We start from the raw sequence: 16,536 nt of genomic DNA, 5'->3' as shown, positions 1-16,536 counted from the left end.
AAAGCCATTTCATTTTCTATAGGAAATGTTCACAGGAGTCAGTTCACAAAGCTGATTAAAAACAGATAGCATAAAGAAACATGCTCACAGAAAATACAGCAGTTTTTGACAAAACCTTTAATATTTGTGAGATTATGACATGTAAGTATGTCCACAGTACTGAGGCTAAACTCTCAGCATCAGGTGCACTATGTGAACATATACTTATACCAGTCATTACATCTGTAGATATTCTAAAAACTATACCCACCAGGGCTTCAACTCTATCCCAAGCAGCCAAAATCGCAATAAAATCAGAATCTTATCTCATACACATAACGTATTACATAGATCATTGATCACTGACCATTAAAGTGACTACACAGGGTCACCATTCCATGGTGATGTGAGAGAGTATAGCGCAAGAAAATCTCTGGGTTTGCTATTTAAACCAAACCACACTCAAAAGTCCATAAGGCAAGAATTGCAACCTGGCACCCTCAAAGACATTGTAGTAATTGGTGAACCCACTGAAAGCAAACAAAACACATGCCTTGTTGAACTTTGTACAAACGTTTTTGACAGTGTTGTACATAACTAAGACAACATTAGGGAAATCTCAACTGATATATAAAGGATTAAGACTAAAATATGACACGATCACTCATCATAGTGGAATGAACAATCTAAGATCATTGCTGTACTGCTATACTGACGTAATTATTACAATGTACTCTTTGTGATATACATGAATTTTGTGCCCTACTCCTCTTACTGAAGTTTTAGGCATTAACAGTCACATTCATGTTTAAATGTACAGAGTGAAGTAGCTAATATTTTCAGAATTGTATATTAGCTTTGTGATGTCCCTCCTGTGGGTCAGAGATCAAGGAGCCTCAATCCTCACCACTGTAACCAGTGGGGAATGTTCACTGAGAAAAGAATAGACACACACACAATATTTTCAGATGCAACTTTCTGCACTGAGCACAGTTTCCCCTTAAGAGCACAAAGGGACTGCACACTCCAGTCCTGGGGCTGGACTTCCTCGCTAGGCCCCAGATAAGACTCCACACTGACCACCAAAGAGTTGAGTCCTCAGCTGGGTGTTCCAAGCCAAGTCCCCCACCACCCTCTATGTGAAATCAGTGCTCTTTGTCCCTGTTCCAAGTAGCTTACACACACACTCTTTGAGATTTAATTTACACACACACACACACACACACACACACACACACACACACACACACACACACACACACACACACACACACACACACACACACACACACACACACACACACACACACACACACACACACATACCTGGGAAAGGGTGCCACAGAGCTACTCACTATGCCACCTCTACCAAGACTATAAGGTAGATGCTGCCACCAGAACACTCAAAAGCCAGCAACTCTAAGGCTCTTACCAGGGTACCCAATTATATTTACTAAAATTAATACTTATACAAATGGTAGCATTTCCAAGCCAAGCAGCAGGACTTTCAGGAATGTGAAGCCACAGTATCATCCAAAAAATATAAGTACAGTAAACTCTTAGTTAACAAGCACACATGGGGATTGGTAGATGCTGGATAAATGTAGTTTCTGGTTGCTTGAGAGTTACTATTAAAAATAGGCCTGACTAATACTGTACCCTATACTATTTGTTTGGTTTGACTTGTTCTTAGGTTGGGGAGAGAGGGAATTTATTCCTATCTTCCTTTATAATACTCCAAAACTCTAAAAACATAAGATATGTTTCTGGGGTGGGGGGGGGTGGCAGAAATTGCAACACATGAAAATTGTACTGTATTTCTTCAATTTTTTTTCTGGTTCTGGTTGCTTGAGTTCTGGTTAACTGAGAGTCTTAAATATTAAAATATGTATTTATTTTATTTAATTATTTATTTATTGGCATTTGGTGACTGGGAAAGTCCAACTGGGTCAGGAACCAATTTTCAGTAGAGGCCCGGGGAGAAAAGATCCAATAGTGTTTAAAAAGACAATAGCAGTAAACGTATATTATCAAATTAAAGACATCATTAAATAGATGCAAGAGGCAAAGTAAGAGGTACAGAATGTGCATACTAATTTACATTTTGAATATTTTTACAAAATATATATAATAGGCATTAAAATAGAAACACATAACATTTTATGGTTTTGGAAAGGAGAGGTTAATAATCTGGAAAAAAGTGCATGTGAAAGGAGTAGATTGGGTAGAAGCAGAAGTAAATGTTAAAGTTGGGGTTAATTATTAAAAAGATTAAGAGATCTATTACATTAAGAAATTCAAGAAATAATGAGAAAGGGGCTGTTGCTATTAGTGGGTTGCTTTATTGTAAGTTCAAGGTTTGAGTTGAGATATGAGTATTGAAATTTATGTTGGTAGAATGTTAGAATGGAGGTGAGAGGATAAGAGGAGAGAGGGGAAGAAACATAGGAAGGTGGGGATTAAGCTGCTGGTTGTTAGGCAAAGTCAGATCCAAGAATTGAAGAGAGATTTTTTTAGTGTGAGCTTGAACTTTTTGGTGTTACCTATACTGGTGATATTATTTGGTAGGTTGTTCCATAGTTTAGCTATGGCATAAGACTGGTTGGCTCTTTTATTGGGTTTGTGTGCATCTATGAGCTGTCTGTTGGTAGAACAGAGGTTTCTGGTGGGAATGTGGGTATGCGGGATAGATTTTAAGGCTGGACAGCTATCAGGTTTGTGTATCAATTTTTGTGTAATTGAAAGTTGTAGGTAGTCAAGATAGTGGGGGAATTCTAGGCAGTTTAGCTGCTTAAGAGCATTGCAGTGGCAGGTGCAGTATGATGAGCTGGCAGCAAATTTAGCCATTTTATAACAGCAAGGCTGAAGTTTGGTTTTGAGCAATGTGTGTAGAACATCAAAAATGGGAGCACCATAGAGCTGAGAGGGGATCAGACAGGTATTTTCTAGTGTCTTTGTGATGTTTTGGCCCATAAAGTTTTTGTGTCACAGTCTATAGAATGTTCCTAGTTTGAAATTAGTTTTTTTAGTGGCATTATGTATGTGTTGATCAGATGTGAATTTGTTGTCTATGGTAATACCCAATAATTTAGCATTTGTTACAATTTCAATCTCAGTTTTGTTTTAGAGTAGATTTTGAATTCTGATGTGCTAGTTTTGAGAGAGAAAAGTAAAAGTTCAGTTTTGTTAGGGTTTAAGCAGTAATTGTGCATTGCTTAGCCAGGATTTTACTGAGGTAAATGTGGCCTGTGTTTTTTGCAGCAGGTCATGTACGTTGTTAGAGGAGAAGATGGTAGTGGAATTGTTTTGATTAGTGTGCTGTAATGGCAAGCAGTGTGTAAGTTATTGATGGATATACTGAAGAGGAGAGGTCTGAGAATGGACCCCCGTGGGACTCTGGTTTTGTTGGTCTGATATTAAGGTAGGCAACCTTGCCAATTTATGCTTTGTTGTCTATTGGATAGATAGCTGTTAAACCATTGCCTGGAGGGTGATGTACAGCCTAGTGCTAATAGTGTCTGAAGTAATTTGTTATGTGAGAGTGTGTCAAAGGCCTTTGACAGATCAAGTAGTACTACAGAGGTATGTAGGCTGGAGTGCCTAGCTTTGCTTACTATATTAGTGAAAGAGATTAGAGTGGTTATTGTACTGTGTGCTGGCCTGAAGCCATGTTGAGTGGATGTAAGGAGATTGTTATTGGTGAGGTGGTTTAGCAATTGTATATGTATGCACCTTTCAAGCAATTTGGATAGGGGAAAAATGATAGAGATGAGTCTACAGTTTGTAAGCTCGTTTGATTTATCTCCTTTGTGCAAAGGGGTTATAACTGTGTTTTCCAGGGGGTAGGGACATGTGATTCCATAATGGATCAATTGATATAAATGCTGACCAGTTAAACAATAGAGTCTGCAGCTAGTTTTAAGTATTCTGGTAAAAGATTGTCAGATGAAGATGAGCATGGTTTTAGTTTGGAAAGTAGTTTATGAATTAATATTGTAGAAACTGGTTGTATAGAGACTGGAGGTATTCCAGGATTTTGGTAGTGCATAGAAGAAGTATTATTGCCCTTATTGGTTGCTTAGGGAGAACTTCTTGAGATTGTTGGAATTTGCACTAGAGTTAGAGCCTAAGGCTAATGTAGCTAGACTATAGATGAAGTGGGCATTAAACATATTACCTATTTTGGTTGGTGTCTCGTATGTGTTTGGGGAAGGGTTTTGTGTGGACCCAGGGGTAAGAAGTGATGTGTTATTTTTTCAGAATACTTTTGGATTGTCTTTATAGTTGGTTAATTGCTGAGAAGAGTATTTTTATCTGTATTCACTCATTTTTAGCATTATTACACAGTTGCTTGTAGTTTTGGAGACTGGCATCATTTGGATATTTTAATCAATCTTTTCAAGCTATATCTCTGATTTGTAGCATTTGTTTGGTTGATATGGTTAGCCAAGGTGCATGATTAGCCTTATGTTTTGTTGTTCTAAGAGGGGCTAAGTTGTTGAGGGTATCCAGGAATAGTTTATTGAAACAGCTGACAGCATCATCTAGCAGTGGAGTTTTTGATAGTGACCATTTAAATGACTTTAATATGTTATTAAAAAGGTTGAAATTAGTTAGGCTTCTGGTGCTTTGCGGGTATGAGTTTTGGTATTTTTGGTGGTGGTTCTATAAGTATATGTGGGTAGGTGTCACTTAAAATATTGGGAAGTGTACTGGAGTGTGAGTATTTGAGGGTATCAGAGAGTTGAGCTTAAGTTGTTTTTTATTCTAGTAGGGGAAGAAATACGTTGTGTAAAGCTGCGGAGTTGGATACTATTTACTGGTGAGTCACTGGATAGGTTTAGTCAATTGATATTGACAACTTCCTTGATTACTGTATCACTAGAGATGTTTTTGGACACACATGAGAGAATGTCTTCCAAAACAATAATGTTTTGACTTGGGGGAGTATATACTGCTGTAATACAGAGTTGCTTATTATTGTTTATTTTCAGTAATGCAATGAGAATTTCAGCATTAACAAAGGTGGGAATAGATTTGGAGAGAGGAGAGGTGGAACTGTATAAGTGTTGGGAGAGAGTAATGTTACACCCCCTACTTTTTTGTTGGTTTTATCATTTCTTTGTATGTTATAGCAGGGTGTGAGGAATGTTGTGTCTTTGATATGTGGTTTTAACCAAGTTTAAGTGAGACCTACTATATCTTTAAAGTATTGTGATAGCCAGGAGTGGAATTTGGTCATTTTGTTACAGATGCTGCATATATTTAGGTTGACTAGCATCATATGTTTTGAGGATGGAGTTTGAGGTGAGGTGTAGTCTTGAGGGGGTCTAGGGCTGTGGTGGATGTCACCACATTGTGTTAGGTAATAAAAATGAGGGGAATATTTGTAAGTGGTTATTTAGTGTGTTGTACAGTAGTTAGGACAGATAAAGCTGTGGGGTAGGTTCTAAAGAGACATCAAGAATTTGTCACTTTAAAAAGTATAATATGTTAGTCTTGATAATGTTACTGTACACGTTTGAGAAGCTATTTGGATGTTTTTCATGGTGGGCTGAAAAGATGTGGATATTGAAGCTAAGTTTATTTGTGAGTAGTTGATGGAGGTGGTTTGTGTTATTAATATAAAAGCAATTAATTTGAGTAAAGTGTGGAGAGTATTATGATTAAATTGTGGCATTTTGTATTTTATAAGCTAAGGGAGGATAAATGAGAAGAAAGTTGGATGTGTATAGAAGGATGAATTTGTGCAGGAATAGTGTATGGGCGTGTCCAGGCAGTATGAAGTAATGTTATATAATGGATATGTTTGTTGTGTGCTAGGTTACTGCTAAAAAGCAGGGAATAATCTGTGACTGAGCAAAGAGAAAAATTGGAGGTGGACTTGAGTTTGAATAAATGTAATTTATGTGAGGGTGGGTGAGGATGGAGGTAGGGTAGGGGAGCAAAGGGGTCAGCGCTATACCCATCAGTTTATGCAAAAAAAAATAAAAAATCAGCAAGTATGGTAGTTTATAGTAATACCAGTCGCAATGAAAGTCTTAGATATATTTAATAATAAACATAGAACAAATTAAAATACTGAATATCTATTTACAATAAACACCAGAGTTTCAATTCACAGGAAATATAAAAGCAACACAGATGTAAAGATTCAAAGAGATGCAAAAAAAAGATATTTAACTAGAGATGCCCAGGACATAGCACTACTACTGCCCTGTTAAGCTTCATAGACAAAGTTAACCAGCTCAGAAACAATAATCAGTATGCATCATCATATTTCTGGACATGTCAAAAGCCTTTGACACAGCCTCACATCAAAAACTTGTAAATGAAATAGCTATACTAAATATCTCCCATTCCACCATCTCTTGGTTCTGTAGTTACCTCTCATCAAGACAACAAACTGTTAAATGGCAAAATCAACCTGTCTCTGTAAGCATCTCACAAGGCTCAATACTTGGACTGCTATTCTTCCATTTTTACCAATCAACTCAGTTCTGCCACCGACTCTGCAACCATCATACAATATGCAGATGACTCTTCCCTCGTCTGCTCAGCCCTATCCCTCCCCCAGTTCCTCTCCAAAACACAAAAATCATTTATTTCCTTAGAAAAATACCTCAGCAGTTACCAACTCATACTTAACCCTAAAAAAATTAAACTAATGCTATTCAAAAACAGAACTCACACCAGGCCCATTCCATTCAACATATAGTTCAGTAGCAATGCTAAAACTGAACTAGTTACTAGCTTACACCAAACTCCTTGGAATACCCATCAACAATTGCTTACAATACGATAAACACATCACCCTAACAATCAAAAAGGTACATGTTAAACTCAGCACCCTGTATAGATCCAAATCTTTCCTTGCCCAAATGCTAGGCAATCTATAGCCTGAAACCATCTATTATCCATCCTGCTATATGCCTACCCAATCTTTACAAATCTAAGAAAATCTGAGCTCAACAAACGGGAGGCCTGCTACAATAAAATATCCAAGTTTGCGTTCAACCATCCACATAGATCACACCACTGCTCAGCTCTCAAACAACTAAAATGGATTGAGTTACCAAACCTTATTCCACAAAATCAACTCTCAGTCACTCACTCCATCATACACCAGCCTGATAAATGCCCTGCAATAAAAAAACTAGTACTACCTTTCTCTAATAGTAAATCCCTGTGGTCAACCAACAAACTACTTCTTAAAGTTACAAAAAACATTAACAGGTTTAGCAACACTGTCTTCTCTAAATACATTTCACAAGCCTGGAATTCAATCCCCCAACAGATAATCAAATTATTTAGTTCTCCCAAATTAAAAATGTTATTCAAGGAGCACCTAACAAAGAATTAGCTATGCCCTTGCTCCTCTCCTGGCTGATTACTCCAAATGTTCTGCCTTCTCCTTCCTATTACCCCTACCTCCAATTGCTAGTTCCCCCACTTAAAGCAGTAATACCCACCATGACTACACCAACTGCCTCTCTCTCTATGCTACTCTGAAACTAAACAATTCTTACTAAACTCTCCTGTTAATATTTGTTTCCTATTTTATTACATACTGCAAACAAGCTTTATTGAATTCTCTGATGCTACTTACAATTCTGACACTCCATTCAAACACCCATCTTTCTTTTCCAATATCTCTATCTCCATGTATTATATATCGTGAAACGTAAAAATCTAGTCCCCCATCTTTTTTCTCAGATGTCTACTTCCATGCATTATATATCATGAAATATAAATATCTACTGCTGATATGTCATCCAACTCAATTTTCTATGAATGCTTTTTCCTCAGTTGTCTAAACTATAATGCTTAGTATATTAACAGATGTGTGTATGCCAATATCTTTACTACTATTTATTGCATAAATTAAAATGTACTATTTGGATATTTATTCCAACTGTTAATGAATGCTCTTATAATTCTTAACTTTGCAGAAACTTTGCAGAGCTTTTCTCCCTGAGCCTCCACTGAAAATGGGTCTCAACTGACACAGCTGGACCATCCTGATAAACAAATGCCAAATAAATAAAAATAAACTAAAAAAATAAACTTTACTCTCACTATATTTTCCTAACTGAAGAATTACTGTTGCCTACTTACTTGCTAAAGCAAGGCCAGATGAAGTTAAATGAGTGTCTCTTGTCAGGTCTAATAACAAAGTGCTGACTGACACTGCCACATCTCTCACTCGTATCTAAATACAGTTTCACTGCTGGCTACAGAATGACATCACATCTAGACACCTGACTCTGTTGCTCCCACACTACCCCCTCACTAGAAATTTGAACCAGGATTTGGCACAGGTGTGTCACAATTCACACATAGAACTTTGTTAAGGTTTAATCCAGAATCTTGAAGTTATAAAACAATTCCAGCACTTCTACATTTCCTGCAGAAAGGCTTTTCATAGACATAGCAGCTCTAGCTGCATTCAGACCTATGGAATAGAATCATTATGGCCTAAACCAAGTAATTTAATTTCAGGTTATTTTTCTTAAGGTTAGCTGGGCTGAGCTTAACTGCTTCCCTTCAAGTACCTTCTGTTAAAATATATACATTTCCTCAGTTACAATAGGACAGTCTGATATAAATGTATATTTCTTTTCTGTCCAACAGGACCCACTGTTTATACATTTTTTGTAAAAGCAGCTTTATAAATTCATTTTAACATGAGCATCTGTAGAAATCAGTTTGATATTCAAATGGTATGTGATACTTTACAAAACTCCAGATAGCTATGCTGGCATATGTTACACATGCACTGCCTTACTCTCTCTGGCACAGCTGGCACTTATCTCACATCATTATGACCCTGTGCACTTACTTTGCAGAATAGAGCTCGCTCCCTTCCCTCACATGTATCTCCCTGATACTTACAAACCACATCCTTAATAGCTCATGTTTCTGGACAATGGCTCTTTTCTATACTAAAGAGAACTGCAAAGGCTTAACATTAAATAATATTAAGTCAATTGAGCATTCTGTAAAAAGCTATTTAACAAAATGTAAAATATAAAAATAATCAATGTCAAATATATCAGGGTTTATTCTAACTTAAGGTGAAGTATAGCAATATATGTCACTGCACATGACAAATGAATAAGCAACTTTTACAAACCCATGTATGACTACACCCTTGCATTTAGTTTTAAAATCATTAATTTTTAATTAACTGTCTGGCCTGTTCTTACAAATAATTTTCTTTCAGTTCCCACCAGCAGTTGCATCGTAAAAATATAATCCTGAGTCACACCTCAAAAGAAGTTTCTGAGAATCCATGGGTGTATCTAATTAATAAGGAAAAAGCTTAACTGGCATATACTGGAATGCTTATTCTTTGCCCTTGTAATGTATGCATTAATAGTTTATTAACAGCATTTTGTAAGCAATGAATGTGTATACTAGATCAAGTTACTGAATTTAATAACTAGTAATACATCTTGAAATAGCTTTGCAATGCACATATTACTGAATTTATTAAGTGGTAATTTGTTTTGAAATAGCTTTACATATTACATTACTATGGTGAAATAAATTAAATAAACTTCAGCTTTGAAAGACAATGTATTTAGACTCCACATGCCCTACTTTTTCATTTGAATTTATTATAAAGCATCTTGGCATCATATTTCTGCATTCACATTTTCAATATTCCACCCTTACATTGCAGGTGATAAGATGGCATTTAATACTATTAATTTTATAATGGCCTCACCTAGTGACAGAAGGTTGGTTTTGTGTGTGTGTGTGTGTGTGTGTGTGTGTGTGTGTGTGTGTGTGTGTGTGTGTGTGTGTGTGTCTGTGAGTGGACTGGGGTATTTTGTACAAAAAGCACTGCATACTTACTATATTTCAATCTACATTCTTCTAGCACATGCAAATAAATAGGTCTACACGTAATAAAGTTTATGTGTTCACTTGCCTTTCCTTTCATGAATAGAGAAATGTCATATAATTGTTCTATACATGTTTACACCTATTTGCTGTCAGTTCAAGGTCACGCAGCAGTGGATGACAAATACCTTGTGATTTTGCAAGACTTCTTTTGCACATAGAAGGAAATAAATTAATTATTCATAGTATTCAAATGATGTCATGATGACATACTGACACTTAATCAAAGGATATAAAATAGCTGTTTTTTGCATTTTTTATCCAGATGTACTGTGATCTTCATATCAAGTCCAAGTTAATTCTGCAGATAACTGTGAGTAAAACCAGTGATTTGACTAATATCAGTTGACTTGGATATATTTCTGTATGAATATAAATGGTTGTTTGGTAGTTATCTCTATAGATGAGTTATAAACATAGATTGTCATATATGTATATGCATATCTATCTATATTTCAATAGTTAAAACGTAACTGAATTGTACAATTTTGCTTTATTTTGAAGTATTTTTACAGAATTATATATCTATTTCAATGAGAGATATCATCAGCAAATAAAAATGGACCAAATCTGAGCATACCAAACATAGGTTACTAGGCTGTATAATGCTGCCTATTACATATTTAGTGTGTTTGCTTTTGATGATGATTAACGGTAACTGGAAAATTACATTTCTCAGTTTGCACATCTAAAATTTACATTATAAAATCCCTTTGAAAGAGACATAAGCCATCTTATATATGGGCATGATGATTTCTTAATTTTAACTGTATAACAGATTTGAGCGAATAAATATTTGCAGTGAGTTCTCAGACTTAAAGAAATGCATATTTGCATAGCTATGCAAAGTTTTTGGTTCAGACTTTAACACTTACTCTAATATGCAGCTCAAACAAGAATCTTCTGTATACCTTGGGAAGCTCCTTTATATTAATGGAAAAGGTATCTGAAAAAGAAAAGAAGACACTATAATTGATTTTGTCTGTAAATAAAAAACAGAACCACGTTCTACATGTTAACATAGCAGTCCACACGCACACTTCAGTCTGCCTTCAGTACTGGTTAAGTATACAGGGATATCATCTATTTAAATGAATATGTAATACTTTATCACTTTCTCTTTCAGTTCATTTCCTGGCTGGTATGTCTTTTGTGTGAATTTTACATATCCTCCCTACATCTAAGTAGGATTTAGCTCAGAATGTTAGCTTCTTTCCAAATGATGAAGGTGTATGAGAAAAGTAAATTGTTGATGTTCAAATTGCTCCTGTGCAGTGTGTGTGTGTGTGTGTGTGTGTGTGTGTGTGTGTGTGTGTGTGTGTGTGTGTGTGTGTGCGTGCGTGCGTGTGTGTGTGTGTGTGTGTGTGTGTGTGTGTGTGTGTGTGTGTGTGTGTGTGTATTTGTGTGCATATCTGTATGTTTGAATATACATATAGGGGTAGGTAGAAAAAGTAAGGGAGCATTAGTCCACATGTATGTCCAGCAAAGGGATTCCACCCTCCTAAGGATTTTTCAAGTCCTCATTGCTTTGCAGACAAGATCCAGCTCCCAAAAACTTAGAATTATAGAAAGTATGGTAGAACATGAAGGAATGAATGAATGAATGAATATTGTGAATATAGAACTATCTATAATGCTGCAATATTATTCTTTTTCAGTGTCATTGGTTCAGCAGGTAGGAAATTTGCCTTTGCTGACAAACTATGAGAAGACTTTAGTTCTGTGCCAACTCAAGATCTCTGGGTTCATTTCTCATTACATACACTGTAGTGCACCTTTGGGATTGGGGTATACATTTTAGTGTGCTGTGTTTTTAGATATGTTGAAACAAGGTTCCATTTTTCTGACTTGGTCACAATTCATGTTGAGTTAAAAGATCCATGTTATCTATCAAAAACAGTAGGAGAATGTCCTTGGTGTCCTGACCAAAAGTTGCCTAGTTAGTATGAATGCCACCTCAGATCTTTGTTGAAAAGAGGCTACTAACTTGATTGGACTGCCAAAGCCTAAAATACAAAGATGAATTTTATTATTTGAATAATGACGGTGATTGATTCATGATAGCAGTGGCAGAGAATTAATAGTTGAAAAAAATGAATGTTTATCTTATACTGGAATCAGTCAATACCAGAATGACTTATCAGAAATAAAAATCACTTTAGTAATTACCTGTGACTAGTTGCAGTATATTCCCATACTTTAAAAGATTGCATGATGAATGATGAGGAATGCAAATCACTATCATAATTTGTAATCTTTATAAGAAAGGAAGCAATCCGTTATATTGCAAAACTACTTAATAAACTGATATATCTATATGATATTTGGCTAGTGAAACATTGCTTTTATCCATTGAATACATGGGATAGTAGAAACTGCCTGAATCTGCTTTACAGTCAGTAACATACATCTGAGCAGAGTTGTTATACCTAATACCTATTTAATTTGTCAATAAGGGCATTACCTAAACTTGTTGCAACTGTAGTTTTGAATATCTGACAAAACCCTGCAATTTAGAAACTTAGTCTAGGATAAGATTTAAATGTACCATGAAAGGCTTTTTAGCAGTTTACATGTGGCAATAATAAGTGATGCTGAATAGAAAAGAGTGCAGGCAATGTTTCAGGAGACAGCCTCATAAATCATTAATTCATATTGCCATCAATATAACTATTACTAAATATAGAAAATTTTAATTTATTGCATATAGGATATGCTATTTAGTTACAGTAATGTATTACCAAGGAAATTGTCACACTGATCACCTGTAGCTAATCTTGTTAAAATAATACATAGAAAATAAGAGTTTAGCTACATGCTGAAACTTTAAGCAATGTGCAAAACAAATCACTGGCTGTAACAAAAATAGGGTGTTAAAACTACTGCTAAATTAACACCATTATATGGTACCTGAATACTTGGTCTTGTTATTTTAATAAGTGGTTTAGTACTATACTTGTTTTCTGTGGTCTAAGTATACTGCAACTCAAAATGTTTACTATAATAACAAATATTCCTAACCAATTTATTGGACAGAATGTGCTGGAGCGTCATGTATTAGTCCATCTTTATTTATTTTCATGTCTTTTATCCCCTTGTCAGCATGTGGATCTATATTTTAATGTTCACATCTGCACCTCCTGCAATTGTTTAACTATAAACGCAACTCCTTATTGCCAAGGAAATCTGCATAAGCTCTCTTGTGTAAAACATTCTGTGATTCATTTGCAAAAAAAAGTGTCAATGGTATCTGTCTATCTATCTATCTATCTATCTATCTATCTATCTATCTATCTATCTATCTATATATCGAGCTATCTGCCTATCTATCGATATATATAACATTTAATACTGAAATTAATTAGAGTACATGTACTTTATCCTATTCATTTTATAAGAAGAACAATATAACATATTCTACATGCATGCATCAGCTTAGCACATTCCCCATACTATCTTTTTAATATTGTTATGAGCTGAACTAACATTTTTTCCTTTATTATGTTTGTAGGTAAATGAGTTCTATGCTCTGACATGTAAAGACAGAAAATATCTGGATATGTTACTCTTTTGCTATAAATACTGAACTTCTATAGAGAAAAAGTCACTTAATGCAGCTCACTGTTATTTGATGCATTGTTCTACATCATGCGGTCTACCTGACCTCTCATCCAGAGCATAAAAAGCCTAAATAAACATATCCTCAAACTAGCATGAAAGATTGAAATAGATCTTTAAGGTAAGCTTAATATGGCAGATATGCCAACTTACTCTTCACACTTACACACACACACACACACACACACACACACACACACACACACACACACACACACACACACACACACACACACACACGCACACACACACAAAAAAACACGCACACATAAAATGCCATTATACCAGCTTGACTGCTAAATCTCACAATGGACTACAGAAAAAAAATCTACTTTAGTATAGTGACAAAGGATACAGCTTGGCTAATATCTTAAGCAAATTATTTCTCTTCCTACTGACTTGCTTAATATGGAACTTTTGTTCTGTATAGCTATTATCAAAAGAAAATTACATTCTTTCCTCTACATAATGAATTATGTGGCCAAACTGGCATTACTTACTTTTCTAAGACATATTCCTTCTATCCTATACATTGAATGTACAGCTTGTTGCCTGAGAATTCACCAAAGGAAAATTCACCAAATATTGTCATGCCCTTATTCAGGTGGTACTGATGGCCTTAGAAATAAAACACTATAGCAGCGTTATGGAGAGTATTGGTGCATATGGCTTTGTTCCTGTACATGTCATTATATTGTCATGCCCTTATTTGGGTGGTACTGATGGCCTTAGAAATAAAACACTATAGCAGCGTTATGGAGAGGTATTGGTGCATATGGCTTTGTTCCTGTACATGTCATTATATCGTCATGCCCTTATTTGGGTGATACTGATGGCCTTAGAAATAAAACACTATAGCAGGGTTATGGAGTGGTATTGGTGCATTTGGCTTTGTTCCTGTACATGTCATTATATCGTTATGCCCTTATTTGGGTGGTACTGATGGCCTTAGAAATAAAACACTATAGCCGGGTTATGGAGAGGTATTGGTGCATATGGCTTTGTTCCTCTACATGTCATTATATCATCATGCCCTTATTTGGGTGGTACTGACGGCCTTAGAAATAAAACACTATAGCTGGGTTATGGAGAGGTATTGGTGCATATGGCTTTGTTCCTGTATATGTCATTATATTGTCATGCCCTTATTTGGGTGGCACTGATGGCCTTAGAAATAAAACACTATAGCAGGGTTATGGAGAGGTATTGGTGCATATGGCTTTGTTCCTGTACATGTCATTATATCATCATGCCCTTATTTGGGTGGAACTGATGGCCTTAGAAATAAAACACTATAGCAGGGTTATGGAGGGGTATTGGTGCATATGGCTTTGTTCCTGTACATGTCATTATATCATCATGTCCTTATTTGGGTGGTACTGATGGCCTTAGAAATAAAACACTATAGCTGGGTTATGGAGAGGTATTGGTGCATATGGCTTTGTTCCTAAACATGTCATTATATCATTAAGGGAATATTTAGGTTGTAGACCTGCTTCATGTTAGATTTATATCAAATATGAAAGTGCCAGTCTGGACTTACTGATTCCCAGATGAACAGCTTATGTATTAAACTCCGTAATAAACTGGATTTTATTCTAGGTAATTGCCAGTACAAACAACTGAAAATAAACCTTGAACAATGTATTTTTAACTTTGAAATGTTCAGCAGGACTAGTATAAATATCACACAGTACAGAAGCACTAAAACTAATTCAGTTAGTGATTATAATACATGGAAGGCTTATCAACAGATTACTGGTACAGTATTACTGAGCAGAAAACATATCACTCAAATGTCAAATACAAAATGAAAAAAAAATTATACTTTTCAGAATGATAAGCATGTATCTTATCATTTAATGCAAAACAAAAGAAAAACAAATAATATTAAAGACCCATTTAAAGAAAGATATTGAACTAACAAAAATGTTTTACTCTACAGGCAACATTACATTTTTTTATCAGGGATGTCCATAGTCTTTTTTGCACTAGTCATAACAGAGAAGAAATAATTGCTGGTTAGATAGTGTTGTAGTTGAAATTAGAAGTAAATGTCTAAAAGTTCTTTAACTAAATCAGTAGCCCTAAACAGTTTGGAGAGACAGGCTTTTCTCACAGAGGATACTGCTGTTTTGGAATACATTCCCCGTCCATGTAAATAGTCTACAAGTAACCTATTGATGAACCCCTCATGTATTATAATCACATATCATTAATTAAATATGTTTTAGTCCTGTACTATATTATACTAGTCCTTCTGAACATGTCAAGCATGGTTTTTAACTAAACCACAGTACTATCACTACTTCTTAAATTCATTGATACTATCAATAAAAATAGAAGTGCAGGTAATCTGGTCTCTTCGGTATTCCCAGGCTTATCGAAAGCAATCAATACAGTCTCACATCACAAACTACTCCCAAAGCTTTCCACTCTGGGAGTCTCTTCCTCCTCCATTTCCTGGTTCAGCAGCTATTTAACTGACAGACAACAAGCAGTAGAATGGCAGCAGGAGTACTCCCCATTTCTACCTGTTATAGTAGATCTACATCAAGATCCATTTAGGTTCTCTTTTATTTAATTTATATATAAATGACCTTCACACTGTCATTAAACACACTACACTAATACAATATGCAGATGATTCTACACGTATCTGTATTGCTTCCATCGTACAAAAACAACAAGTAACCCAAAAATCCTTTTCCTCTATAGAATCATGGTTAGACAAATCAGAATTTGTACTAAATCTTACTACTCACCTCTAAAACACTAAGTCATAATAAAACTTAATTTAATTTCACCTCAGCAAATAATACAATAATTGCATAGGCACCACATGCTAAATTTTTAGGAACCACAATGGACAATAACATGAAGTTTTGTATCCACTTCCAAGCTGTTATAAAAAAAAAAACGCCAAAAGCTTAGAATGTCATATAGAACAAAACCATTATTAACTGACAGAACACAATATCAAACTCCCGTTGAACTCAGACCGAAAGTAACATAACATCTGCCATT

At 35.5% G+C, this 16,536-nt stretch overlaps 1 protein-coding gene across 1 annotated transcript in view; it reads left to right on the top strand.

Moving 5' to 3' along the window:
* Nucleotides 1-10,143: 10,143 nt before the first annotated feature.
* Nucleotides 10,144-16,536, top strand: part of LOC122808390 (alpha-tectorin-like) — a gene marked incomplete at its 3' end in the record, with an annotated part of 263,674 nt that continues 257,281 nt past the window's right edge. Inside the window, 1 exon segment of the mRNA XM_044079357.1 lies at nt 10,144-10,204.

This window comes from Protopterus annectens, chromosome 8.part0 (assembly GCF_019279795.1).
Source record: "Protopterus annectens isolate FY-2018-M chromosome 8.part0, PAN1.0, whole genome shotgun sequence".
Lineage (NCBI taxonomy): Eukaryota > Metazoa > Chordata > Ceratodontiformes > Protopteridae > Protopterus > Protopterus annectens.
The sequence above is the reverse complement of the archived record's forward strand: the minus strand, read 5'-3'. Positions and strand labels throughout refer to the sequence as shown.